This window comes from Piliocolobus tephrosceles, chromosome 8, assembly GCF_002776525.5.
Source record: "Piliocolobus tephrosceles isolate RC106 chromosome 8, ASM277652v3, whole genome shotgun sequence".
In the NCBI taxonomy this organism is placed as follows: Eukaryota; Metazoa; Chordata; class Mammalia; order Primates; family Cercopithecidae; genus Piliocolobus; species Piliocolobus tephrosceles.
Genome location: NC_045441.1, coordinates 119,637,830 through 119,651,400, shown reverse-complemented (window position 1 = coordinate 119,651,400; position 13,571 = coordinate 119,637,830).

Below are 13,571 nucleotides of genomic sequence, written 5' to 3'. Positions count from 1 at the left end.
ACCCTGAAGATGCACAAGTCTCCATCGCCAGCCCTCCCTCTACCCTGTGCTCTAGAGCCTTATATTTGCCTCCTTTCTGCTGTTCTCATGGCGAACACAGACATCTCATACTCAACAAAAGCTAGGTGAAATTCACTACCCATTCTCTACCTCCTCTTTCCCACACTACAAACTGACCCCTGTCCTAAGAACTGATGCTTCCTTCTCTAGTCTGTATCTTGGTTAATGCACTTCCATCCACCCCTGTCTCCCACACACTGTCACCAACTCCGGTGGAACAGTGGAATGAGGCCAAGGGGTCGGGTACCTTTGGATACAGATCTCAACAGGTTCCCTCCTCCCCATCTTTTCATCTTACCTCCCGAGGGTCTCTTGAATTCATCTTGCTCTCCTCCATTCTTAATGCCATTTGCTCTTGTTCCGGGCATTATTTCTCACCTGGACAACTGCCTCCTAATTGGCTTCCAAGTCTCCACCATCACACCTTTCTGGTCCATCATTCACACCCCTGCCAAAGTGATTTTTCCAAAATGCAAATCTGATCACATCTCTCTTCTAAAACTCTTTACTGACACCCTATTGCTGGTGCTAAATCCAAGCTCTTTAGCTCCGCATGCAAAACACTTCAAAATCTGGTCCTTGCCTTGACTTCCTCTAGAATCTTCTATCTTACCACCCCCATCTTACCCACCCCCACCAAAACCTCATGATCTGACCAAACATTACTAATTATAGTTACTCCCAAAACACCATGCGTTTTCCTTTCTCTGTGCCTTTACACATGTTCTCCACGACCAGCTATGTCCTGTCCCACTTTAGCTACCTAAAAAATTCCTGTTCATTCTTCAAAAATCAACATAATTTTCACATCCTCTTGGAAGCCTTCCATGAAACTTTCCTATGGAAATGATCCCTCCCTCCTCTGTGCCGTCTCTGTCCCTCAGTTGCCTTATCACATTGTTTTGTGATGATGTTTGCAGACCTGTCTTGCCTCTCCTACCACAGATCTGAGCTTCTTGAGGACAAGGACAGCATTTTATTCATTTCTATGTCCCTTTTGCCAACCCAACATTTTAATTTTCTTTTTATAGACAAGAGATCTCCCCCTGTCTCCCAGGTTAGAGAGCAGTGGTGCGATCATAGCTTGCTGCAGCCTCAAACTCCTGAACTCAAGAAATCCTCCTGCTTCAGCCTCTCGAATAGCTGGTATTACAGGCATGCACCATCATGCCCAGCTCAACCCAACATTTTATAACAATGATGATAAGAATGAATAACAGCAAACATTTGTTAATCACTTTGTGCCAGATGCTGTGCTGAATTTCTCATATGTACATTTTTAACTTCTGATGATTACCCTATGAAGAACTATTATTATCCTAATTTTACTAACGAGAAAACAGGCTTTGAAAGATTAAGGAGCTTGCCCATGGTCGCAGAGCTGGTAAATTGTGGAATCAAGATTTAAATCCAGATCTATCTGCTCATGTTTATCTATTCATCAGTTTGGTAGAATTAAAATATTTGAAAAACCACTAGTCATTTTTTAAAGTATTAATGCTTACAGAGTTAATTTATCTTTTAAAGGGAAAACACATAGCTATTCCACTCTAGTGGATGGAAATAGAGTGTTCTAATTTAAACTAATTGTATAGAAAGCCAAATAAATACTCGATGTCAGGCTAACTGAGAAAATGATCATATCTTATCCCATATAATCTGTTATTATATGAATGTTATGAGTATTTTTGCTTAGGGATTGATATATTACAAACCAGTAATAGTAGATTTTTCTTAAAAACTCCTTTTGAAGAAGAGAGATCTAAATTGAAAGACACCATAGAATGTTTAATGAGTTGTGAGAGATGAAGATACCAAGATATTGTGAGGGACGTGTGAGGTCTAAATGAGTTAACATGTGTAAAGCACTTGGTGGAGTACCTGGCACACAGGAAGCACTGTATTATTGCTGCCGCTGTTCTTAAGAACTTCAAGTAGCTCGGAATCCAGTGGTAGAGATAAACACGTAAGCTGACAACAAGCAATGTGATAAATAATGTAATTCAGCTATGATCAAAATTCTGTGGACGTTCCAAGGGGACAGGGTCTGCCAGGGAATAGGGAGGGTGGCAGGAAAACAAAATGGCACCCAGAGATCCCACAACTGCAGAGTGAGCATGTTGCTAGAACCAGAGCAACACAACCTAACTTTTTCAGAAACACTTTATTTGTTGGCAAATCTTTTACTACTAAAGGCTTTACTTCTTAGAATCCACAATGTTTAAAGTTTCCACAGTTTCAAGCACTCCTTTGCCTCTGATGGTTGGGGGAATGGGGTCACTGGGCAGAAGATCAAGGCTTTCACCAAGATGATATGAGAATGCGGAACAGGAGGAAGAGGTCTCTGAAGCTTATGAAGATGTGGCCCAGTACTCAAAGGAAGTTCTGGCCTCACCTAGAAGTCCAACTAGGGTGTTCAGACTCCAGGAGGGGAAGACACATTCCCATCCCCCAGGCTCCGGTCCCTTTCTAGCAGAGGAGAAACTGTGGAGCACAGAGTTGGTGATGTGTACATTGAGCAAGAGGGAAGGGGTAGGCGGTGGAGCTGTGGCCCAATTTGGCGGGCACTGCCGAAAAAAGCCCACCTTTTTCCTCCAAACCCGTGCCAGGTGTCTAGCACACTAACTCAGTGTTTCCTATGCCAAATGACATGGAAGGCTGCTTAAAAGTCTACATTCTTTACTACAGGCCATTAACTTTATGTAGGCAAAACGTATTTATGTTCCTCTGGTTCTTCAATAAACAGAGTAAAGAAACTTGCTGTGGGTAGTTCACTCTGGACCGGTGAAATGAGGGCAGCTATTCTGATGTGAATAACTAATAAAACATATACAGAGAAAAAAAGTTCAAAATTAAACAGAGGAACACTGTTAGTAGAATTAAATAGATATAACTTTTTGGGAAGGCATTTTAGCAATATTTATCAAACTTGACCCAGCTATTCCACTGTTTCACATTTATCCTGTATGTATATTCCCTAACACATGTCTAAGAACACACAGTGCTGTATTATTTGAAAAAAAAATTCAAACTGGAAACAACCTAAATGTCCTCTACAGGGTGCTAGTTATGAGGTTGTCTAACGTGTAAAGCTTCCCAATGTTACATGAAAAAGCAAAGTTCAAAATAGTATGCATATTGTAATCCTAGTTGTCTAACATATATGTACCATGTATCTAAACAGCTATAGTTACATTTATAATATTGATATAGTTGTATATGTATTAGAAATGCCGGCAAGATCTAGGTGGGGCAAATTGGCAGCGCAGGAACAAATTTAATCTGCAGGAAGATTTTTTATTGGTGGTTGCTGTTTTTTCAATTAAATTTTGAATGCCTTTAGGAGAGGCTCCCATACAGTTCCTATTTATTCCTCAATGTATTCCCTGTTATCTTACACTCTCTGCTTCCCTCAGTTGCTTCTGGCCCTCAGAGGCAAATGAGGAAAGAAATAATAGTGGTAGGGGCGGCTGAAGGGATGTTTAGTCTTTCCTTTCCGTTTCAACATTGTAAGCAAACATTACTTCATAACTTAAGGGAGGGTAGACTAGGAACTGCCATCATTTCACATCCGTGAGACGAAGGAATAGAGGAAAATAAGGATCCTGGAAGAAGAGGCACTGATTGGGAAGTGATCACTATAGTCTAGACAGGGAGCAAGGAGAGTTCGAACTAGCCGGTGACAGCAAGGATAAATTGTGAAACCCAGGTTTAAAATCTCTTTCTGAATCCCTTCTTGGCCACTGCAGTTAAAGGAATGCACAGGCTCCCTCATCCCTTCTTTCTCCATCATGAAAAATTGCAGCCTGTGGTTGATCACGTGGGCTGCTGGACAGAGCTTGATCACATGGGCTGTTGTGCTGTATGGGAGTCTAACTCTGCCCGTAGCACACCCAGAGAGTCTCATTCTCCTGTCTCTACAAGTTAAGTTCTCACTCTTCACAGTGCTGGCACCAGCTGTGTAGGAAGCAGGAGCTGTCAGCACCAAAGGTACTATGGAAATCAAACCCGAATGTCCTGGAGCCAAGGTCTACCAGAGAGTACTGTCCTGGCCCATGTTGTCTACAACACAGGATCAGTGGTTTCCCCAGTTAACATCAAGATAATATTAAAAACTCTACAGTCTGCAAAGTAAAGATTTACCTTAAAAGAAGAACAAGGAACACTTCCAAGTGAAACATTCCTTTGATTTTGGCAGCAGCTAAAAGTCAGACTGGTGCAAGAGTCCTGGGGGCCATATTTTATCTATTTTATCTACTGAAAATTCTTCAGTTGAATGAAATTCTTTCTTTCTTTATTTATTTTTTGAGATGGAGTCTCACTTTGCCACCCAGGCTGGAGTGCAGTGGCGCAATCTCGGCTCACTGCAACCTCTGCCTCCCAGGGTTCACGCCATTCTCCTGCCTCAGCCTCCCGAGTAGCTGGGACTACAGGCGCCTGCCACCACACCCGGCTAATTTTTTGTATTTTTAGTAGAGACGGGGTTTCACTGTGTTAGCCCGTATGGTGTTGATCTCCTGACCTCATGATCCACCCGCCTCGGCCTCCCAAAGTACTGGGATTACAGGCATGAGCCACCGCGCCTGGCCGAAATTATTTATTTAAAAAGATTTCACTGAATTTAGGCTGGTATTTCAGAGACTTTATCCTCTGTGGTCTAAGCAGTGGGGAATGGAATACAGTAGTAAAGTGGGGAGATTGAACCATGAATAAAGTCAGATCCATGAATTACTCCTCTCTTCGGCCTGTTCATTTCTCAAAAAAAAAGAAAGGAACAAAACCCGGAATTCTAAAACCACAGCTGGGGTGGTTTCGCATCTGTAACCCACCTACCCCCATTTCCACTACCTCCATCCTACAACACTCTGCTTATCATAGTTGTTCAAGCACTTGAAGGCAAATCCACTGAGCTCACACAAGCATCCCAAATGTCCACCAACTGATGAAGGGATAAAAATAAAATGTGGCATATCTGTACAACGGAATATTATTAATCAATAAAAGGGATTGAAGGACTAATCAATGCTACATGGATGAACCTTGAAAAGTAAAAGAAGCCAGTCACAGAAGAACATATATTGTATGATTCCATTTATATAAAATGTCCAGAATAGGCAAATCTATAAAGACAGAAAGTAGATTAGTGGTTGCCTAGGGCTGGAGGGGGTAGCAGTGAAGATGAGTGATTGCTAATGGGCACACGGTTTCCTAGGGAGGTGATGAAAATATTCTAAAATTGATAGTCGTGATGGTTACACAACTGTAAATAAACAGAAAGCCATATAATTGTATACTTCAGGTGAGTTATATGGCACGTAAATTATATCTGAATAAAGTTGTTATTAAAAAATAAAGAAAAGATGTATGCCAAGAAAATATTAATTTAAAAAGCTGAAGTGGCATAATTTTGATGCCACTTCAACAATGACACATTCCTTCCTCTAAAAAATTTTTAGAACAAAGATTGTATCATGAGTAAAGAAAGACTTCACAATGGAAAAGGGATCAATTTATCAAAACAACAAAACAATAACAACCCTAAAAGCATATGCATATGATAATAAAGCTTCAAAATAGCTGAAGCAAAAACTAATGGAAATTTGAGGAGAAGTAGACATATCCACAATTATAACTGGGGATAAATACTCCTTTCTCAATAACATAAAGAGGAAGTAGAGAAAAAATCAGTATATAGTATGCTTGAACAACATAATAATCAACTTGAACTAATTGCTATAAAGAAACCTTCACACAACAAAAGTAGAACACATTCTTTTCAACTACACATGAAATATTCACCAAGATAGATCATATTATGAACCATAAAATAGGTCTCAACAAATTTTGAATTCATATGACATATGTTCTCTAACCACAGTAGAATTAAATTATAAATCAGTAACAGAAAAATACATGGAAATCCTCAAATATTTGAAAATTAAACAATAGACTTATATGGGTGGGCATAGTGGCCTGTGCCTATAATCCCAGCACTTTGCGAAGCCAAGGTGGGTGGATCACTTGGGTCCAGGAGTTTGAGACCAGCCTGGGCAATATGGCAAGACCTCATCTCTACAAAAAATAAACAAAAATATAGCCAGGCATGGTGGCACGTGCCTGTAGTTCCAGCTACTCAGGTAGCTGAGGTGGGAGGATCGTTTGAGCCTGGGAAGTGAAGGCTGAAGAAAGCTGTGATCGCACCACTGCACTCCGGTCTGGGTGACAGACTGAGACCCTGTTTTAAAAAAAACGAAAGAAAAAAAAAATCTGCAAGCCTAGATGACTTTACTTGGTAGCTCTTTCAAACATTTCAGTAAAAAATGATCCCAATTTTCCATAAAATCTTCTAGAAATAGAAGAAGGGGGACATTTCCCAACTTATGAGGCCAGCATTATTCATTTGCCAAAGGCAGACAAAGGCATTACAAGAAGAAAAACACTACACACTAGTATCATCATGAACACAGATTCAGGAATTCTCAGCAAATTTGTGGCAAGTTGAATCTAGCAATATATAAATGGATGACATATTATAAATAAATGGTGTTCATCCCAGGGATCATGAAATTGTTTTAACATTCAAAAATCAATTAATATAGCTCACCACATTAACAGACTGAAAAAGAAAAGCAATCTCAATAGATTCAGGAAAGCATCTGGCAAAATTCAAACTCCATTCTTGATCAAAACTCTCAGGTGATGGGCATACAAAAAGCCCAGACTTCACCCCTACACAATATATTCATGGAAGAACACTGCACTTTACCCCCTTTATTTATAAAATTTTTTAAATTTTTTTAAACTCTCAGCAAACTAAAAACAGAAGAAACCTTCCTCAACCTGATAAAGGACATGTATTAAAAACCTACAACTAACATTATTCTTGATCCCTTCTCCCCTAACACAGAGAACATGGCAAGAATTGAATCTGAATAGAATCTTCACACTTCTATTCAGCATTGTATTGGAGGCCCTAGCCAATGGAATAGTGCAATACAAAGAAATAAAAGGCATATGCACTGGAAAGGAAGAAGTAAAACTCTTCCCACTTACATACGACAAGATTGCATATGTTGAAAATCCTAAGAAACTTACAGAAAAGCCACCAGAACCAATAAGTGAGTGGCAAGATTGTAGAACACAAGGTTAATATACAAAATCAATTTTATCTCTATTTACTAACAATTAATAATTAGAAATTGTATTTTAAACAATACCATTTACAATAACATCAAAAAATATGCAATGCTTATAGAAAAATTAAATAAAATGTTACAAGATCTGTACACTGAGAACATTACTGAGAAAAATCAGGATGATCTAAATAAGTGAAGAGTTATACCATGTTCATGGATTGGAAAGCTCAATACTGTTAAAATATCAGTTCTCTCCAAATTGATCTGTAGATTCCACATAATCACAAAGAAAATCTGAGCAGGCCTTTTTTGTAGAAAATAACAAGCTGATTCTATAGTTTATGTGAAAATGCAAATGAGTAGGTGGGACTACAGGCTCATACCACCATGCCCAGATAATTCTGGACTGACTCTTAATGGCCTTGCTTGGACATATGCCCTTTCCTGAACACTGGGACTCTAATGACTAGGCCTGGGTCACAGGAACCATCTGTGGAGCTGAGTAGAAACAGGGTGGTATCAGCCCCACATTGAATAGTGGTTTCCAAAAAGAGAAAAGAAAAAAGAAGAAGAAGAAAAAAATTCTATCAGTGCCCTGATAGAATAAAGGCACTGACAAGCGAACGCAGCTGATGACTATTACAATGTACTACTTTGGGAATCAGGAAAAAAACATTATTTTGTTTTTAATCTTTAGAATAACTGAGCCCAAGGCAACATGCTTTGGTGCTCTTTTAACAGAGCATAACATAAAGGAAGAGAGATGCATTCCTTGGTCCACATATCAGTGTCCTCTGAGATGGACTGGAGAAGAGCTAAGAAGATGCCACCTAAGAGCTAAGAAGAGCTACAAAGATGCCACTCTTTCCTTGCCAAAACAGAACATAACCTGTAGAATGAGGTGGAGGTAAGATTGGGCTTGGAGGGGATTGGTGAAGTCTGTTAAAAGAAATGGCATAGGAAGTTGGCTAAAGATGAGGAAAGGATTTCTGAGCCAAGTCAGACTGCAGGATGGAACCATTCTGGGGCATGGGGTTGGCTGAAACTCTTGTGGGGTCACTTTGTGCACCATGAGTACTTGAGCTCCTGGATGGACACACTGCGTTTCTGAAGTGGCAGACTCATTTTGCCTGATGGTAAATAATTTTAAACATTTTAATGTCAATAAAAAAGGAATGTATTATGAAGTAGAATGCAAACACTGAATGCATTTTTAAGACAAAATACACATTTCTTGCTTGCAATGATCCCTTCAGACTGCTTTCATTTTCTCCTTTGTCTGTTTTCAGTCTTCTCAGCTGTTAGGAATACTTTGGTGGAAAAAATTTGAGAAATGCCTCTTAAAAAATAACCACTGGGATCAGGGATGTTCTTGAGATTTTTATAGTGTCCAGACACTTTGCCAGAAGAGGAAACCAGGCAAGTATTCAGAATGGAAAGGTTTGGGATTCTGAGGATAAGGCTAACACCTGGTGGGGTTGGCAGAACTGATGTAAGCCTATGCATGAGGGACTGAGGTTTGGGGGCCGCTCACGCAAACCCTAACAGCAGCTGTGTTCCTGGGGAACGTCTCACGTGCAGAGTATGGGATCCTGCCCTGGCTTGAGGTCTGGACTAGCATCTCTTGGTAGGAGTAGGAATCTAGTGTTCTTGGAGAGGCAGATTCATTTCTGGGGTCAGGGGAAGTTCATCTTAAAACCAGCTCTAGTGAGCCAGCTTTTAGTGTTAGAATTGATGGAAGAGAGAGATAAAACCCACAGGTTTCGAGTTCACAGGTATAATAAAACACAAGAGCTCAAGAAAGGGCCATAAAAATAAAAAGACATTTTAATACCAGAAAAGCGAGAAGGACAAAATAGAAATGACAACCCTTCCCCAGAAAAAGTTCATTCACTGGCACCTGGCCTTATTTTTTTCCTTTCATTTCCGGCCAGAAAAAAACTTCCTCACAGACTACATCATCCGAGGGACCAGGAACCACTGAAGAACAGGCTGGGTGCTCCTCTCTTGCATTGTAGGATGATATGAAAATTACCCCAGGATGACTCCATTCAAACATGGGCTGAAAGAACAGTTTCTGGCCATCAGCACAAAACCTGCAGCCTGACCACAAGAGGTCCAAAGACACCCCCATGTCTGTCTCTCCTGTTTGGGGCCCTCTAGAAATTTTAATCAATAAGTCTTGATTATCATAGTGGTTTTTAAAGCACAGAAAATGAGGCAGGTGGAGTGAAGTGGGAAAATTAAATTGGCAATATAGCTTCTTCGACTGAAGTGGTTGAAAAAATTAAATAATTACAATGCCAAAGGCAAAGAAAAAAAAAAGACAATCAACCTGCACCTGGAGCATTAGGTTCTGAAAATCCAATTTGCACATAAAGAGTCGAAGGGTCTTTGCTGAGGGGGCAGGGGCTGAGGACTCGCTAGCAAGCAGAGGACCGTTGCCCTGGAGACAGTCTTAGCTTGGAAATGGCAAATAGGAAAATTACAAGGGCTTAAGGGAGAAAGAGGGAAAAAAAGGTACTACTTAGGATGGTTGAAATCTTAGAAACCAGACGAGACTACATGAAAGCAATGTATTTAAAAGGACAAATACAGATTTTACTGCTTTAATAAATGAAGATAGGAATGAGGAGGCTATTTTAGTTATTATTTGCTGGTTAAAATGGATGATCAGGCACTTAAGGGCTTTAACGGAAGACAGAAGGGAAATTTGCTAGGAGCAGAAACTGGAACACACTTGCCTGTTTCCTCGTCTCTACCCAAGAGGGTACTGTTGAAATGCACCTTCAGACAGCCATTGATAGAGAAATAAGGGTAAATATTACTTCACATAGCATCCTCCTTAGTGCCTCTGACAATAACCTGAGGTGGCAGATGCAAGATGGGGGAAGTCTGGAGCTATTAGTGCAAAATGCACCCATATTAATTGGCCAGTTCCTAGGTAAGGCAATGATTGAGGGGGAATGGCTTAGGAAACTATGGCTAAGAGGTTTCAGGGTTAAGACTTTGCAAGAATTGGTCTGGACACCACCCCCTGCAAGGTGGTTAAGGGTTTTGGTACTGAATTTGGATCCCCAAAAAGCCAGAGCTAGAGAAGGGACTCTTGTCTGGGTGACATGGAGCATAAAGAGCCAGCAAGATAGGGTCAAAAGACTCAGAGATAAGAGAAAACCAAGGAGGGCCGGGTGTGGTGGCTCACACCTGTAATCCCAGCACTTCGGGAGGCTGAGGTGAGCAGATTACTTGAGATCAGGACTTTGAGACAGCCTGGCCAACATTTTGAAACCCTATCTCTATGAAAATTTCAAAAATTAGCCGGGTGTGGTGGTGCATGCCTGTGATCCCAGCTAATTGGGAAGCTGAAGCAGAAGAATTTCTTCAACCTGGGAGGCAGAGGCTGCAGTGAGCCAAGATCACGCCACTGCACTCCAGCCTGGGCGACTCTCTCAAAAAAAATAAATAAAGAGAAAACCAAGGAGAACCCAGCCCAAGAGGATGAACACAAAGAACAAACATGGAGCTAAAAACAGTAGCCAACAACAAAGGAAAAATAAATGAGATCTTTGGATAACACATGGAGACAGGCCCTGGACAACTGCTGACTATGGACTAACACAGGGGTTCCCAGTCAGCAGTGCAGGCCTCTGACCTGCAGCATCGGCATCACCTGAGGATTTGGTCATTTGCAAATACTCCATCTTCCCGAATCAGCAGCTCTGGGTTTGGAGCAATTTGTGTCTCAACAAGCCCTCAAAGTGATCCCGATGCACGCTACAGTTTGAGAACCACCCCAAAAAAGCATCCCTGACGTGCTTCTCATGGCCACTGAGTAGAAGCTTGCTGGGGAGCAGGGCTCCCTTGAAACCACCGAGTCAGCCTAGACAGGTAGACAAATGGCAAGACTCACTCAAGGGGAGACACAAGAAACTAAGTTTGGGTTTCACGGAGGTGTTGGACTGATGGTGGGAGAGATTTTAAGCAAGATCACCCAGCCCATAGAAGAGAGGTAGACAGGACTGGTTTAAGTAATAAGGCTCTGGGAAGAATCAGAATTCACTGATAATCTCTTCCCTATAGGAAAGCTAGTTCTGGAAAACTACAAGTTTGTAAATGGAAGAATTAGCAAACTCAAGAACAGAAAACAAACAAATGTGACCTTATGATCTTAATATCGAGCATGTCCACAGATCAGAAGGCCCCCAGAAAATGGAAAAGGAACATTTTCAGCTTGGAGAGATCAGATAGTAAAGCAACAAGAAGCTTCAGACATCAGGAACCAAAAACATGCAGACATGGCTGGATGGGGTCAGGGCACTAATGGAGAAGATTGCAAATGACCGTAATTTGCAGAACTGTGAAGCCATAAATTGCTCTGGGAGAGCTGCCTGCTATGAGTACAGCACTCTCCGCTCTCAAGATGAAGCAGCTGAAAGCTGTGGAATTGGTTAAAATGACTCCTGGAAAAAGAAAGAAAATTGTATATGAAGGCTAAGAGGTGGGGCCCAAAGCCATGAATGTAGGCGCCTGGACCATGATCAGAGGTGAGACTATCTTCATGTTTCTGCAGTTCAGGGATGGAGTTTTACAGCTAAAAATTCAAGGGCATTAAAAACAAGCAAACAAACAAACTGCCAATTCTTGCCACCATTAAATTGTTAAAACTGTTATACAGAGACAGTGGAAGGACCTCAGCCTATTAGGTCAGGGACTATATACAAGATATATAGTCTTGTATATATGCAAAAGGGAACAAAAATTGTTGCTCTGGAAATGTTCTTAGCTTTGGAAATGACCAAAGCAAACTAGGGACATAATAGGGGCTTAAGAAAAGAGTAAAGAGACCCAGTACCCTCTCCAAGTTCTAACCCCACAAACTGTTGTCACAGCAATAGGAAAAAAAGTGAATATGCATAGCCAAAATGAGGAAGGATAGAGGCACAGGAAATCCAAAAATGAGAATAAGGCAAGTAGGAGAGGCAGAGATACATGACTGCCAGAGACCATGTCCACTTAAAGCTGTCCTCAGCCCTCTCTTCATTTTTCATTTTTGGTGAGTTTTTAACAGCTTTATTGAGCTATGACTGATATACAATAAACCACAGATATTTAAGGTGTGTAATTTCATGAATTCTGACATATGTGTGTACCCCTGAAATCATCACCATAATCAAGATAATAAACATAGTCATTACCCACCCTGCAAATTTCTTCATGCTCCTTTGTCATCCATCTCTCCTACTTTTTCACAACCTGCTATTTGCTACCCCCTCCCCAGGTAATCATTGATCTAATTTCTATCACTATAGGTTAGTTTGTCTTTTCTAGAATTTTATATAAATGGAACCACGCAGTATGTATTGTTTGATTGGCCTCTTTGACTCAACATGATTTTGAGATCCATCATGTTGCTGTGTGTATAGATAGTTGATTATTTGGTACTGCTGAGTAGTATTCCTTATATGGAATCAACTATGTAGCCATCAACTACTTATTTATTTCTTTCTCTAGTGACTTATAGAAAGACATTTGGGTTGCTTCCGTTTTGGATTGTTATAAATAAAGCTATTATGAACATTTGTGTGCAAAGCTTTGTGTGGACATATTTCTCTTAGGTAAATACTGATGACATACTTTTTATTTTAGTTTTAATTGACATTTAATAACTTTACATATTTATGGCATATATAGTGATGTTTCAATGCATATCATGTATAGTCATCTGATCAAGGTAATTAGCATATGCATCATCTGAAACATTTATCATTTCTTAATTTTGGGAACATTCGATATCCTCCTCTTAGCTATTTAATACTACATAATAGGCCAGGTACAGTGGCCCAGGACTGCAATCCCAGCACTTTGGGAGGCCAATGCAAGAGAATGGCTTGAGACCAGGAGTTTGAGACTAGCCTGAGCAATATAGTGAGACCTCTGTTTTTACAAAAAAAAAAAAAAAAATTAATTAGCCAGGTATGAGGGCATGCACCTGTAGTCCTAACTATTCAGAAAGCTGAGGTGGGAGGATTGTTTGAGCTCAGGAGTTTGAGGCTGCAGTGAGCTATGATCGCACCATGCATTCCAGCCTGGGTGACAAAGTGAGACCCTATCTCTAAAAAAAAAAAAGGGAAGGGAGGGAGGGAGGGAGGATAAAAAACAACATATTATTGTTAACTATAGTCACCTACAGTGGAATTCAACACTGGAATTTACTCTTTCTGTCTAGCTATAGATTTGTATTCTTTAACAAATTTCTTCCTGTTCCCTCCTTCCACCTGCCCTTCCCAGCCTCTAATATCCTCTGTCCTACTTTTCACTTCTATGAGATCAACTGGTTTTTAGCTTCCACATATGAGTGAGAACATGTGGTGTTTG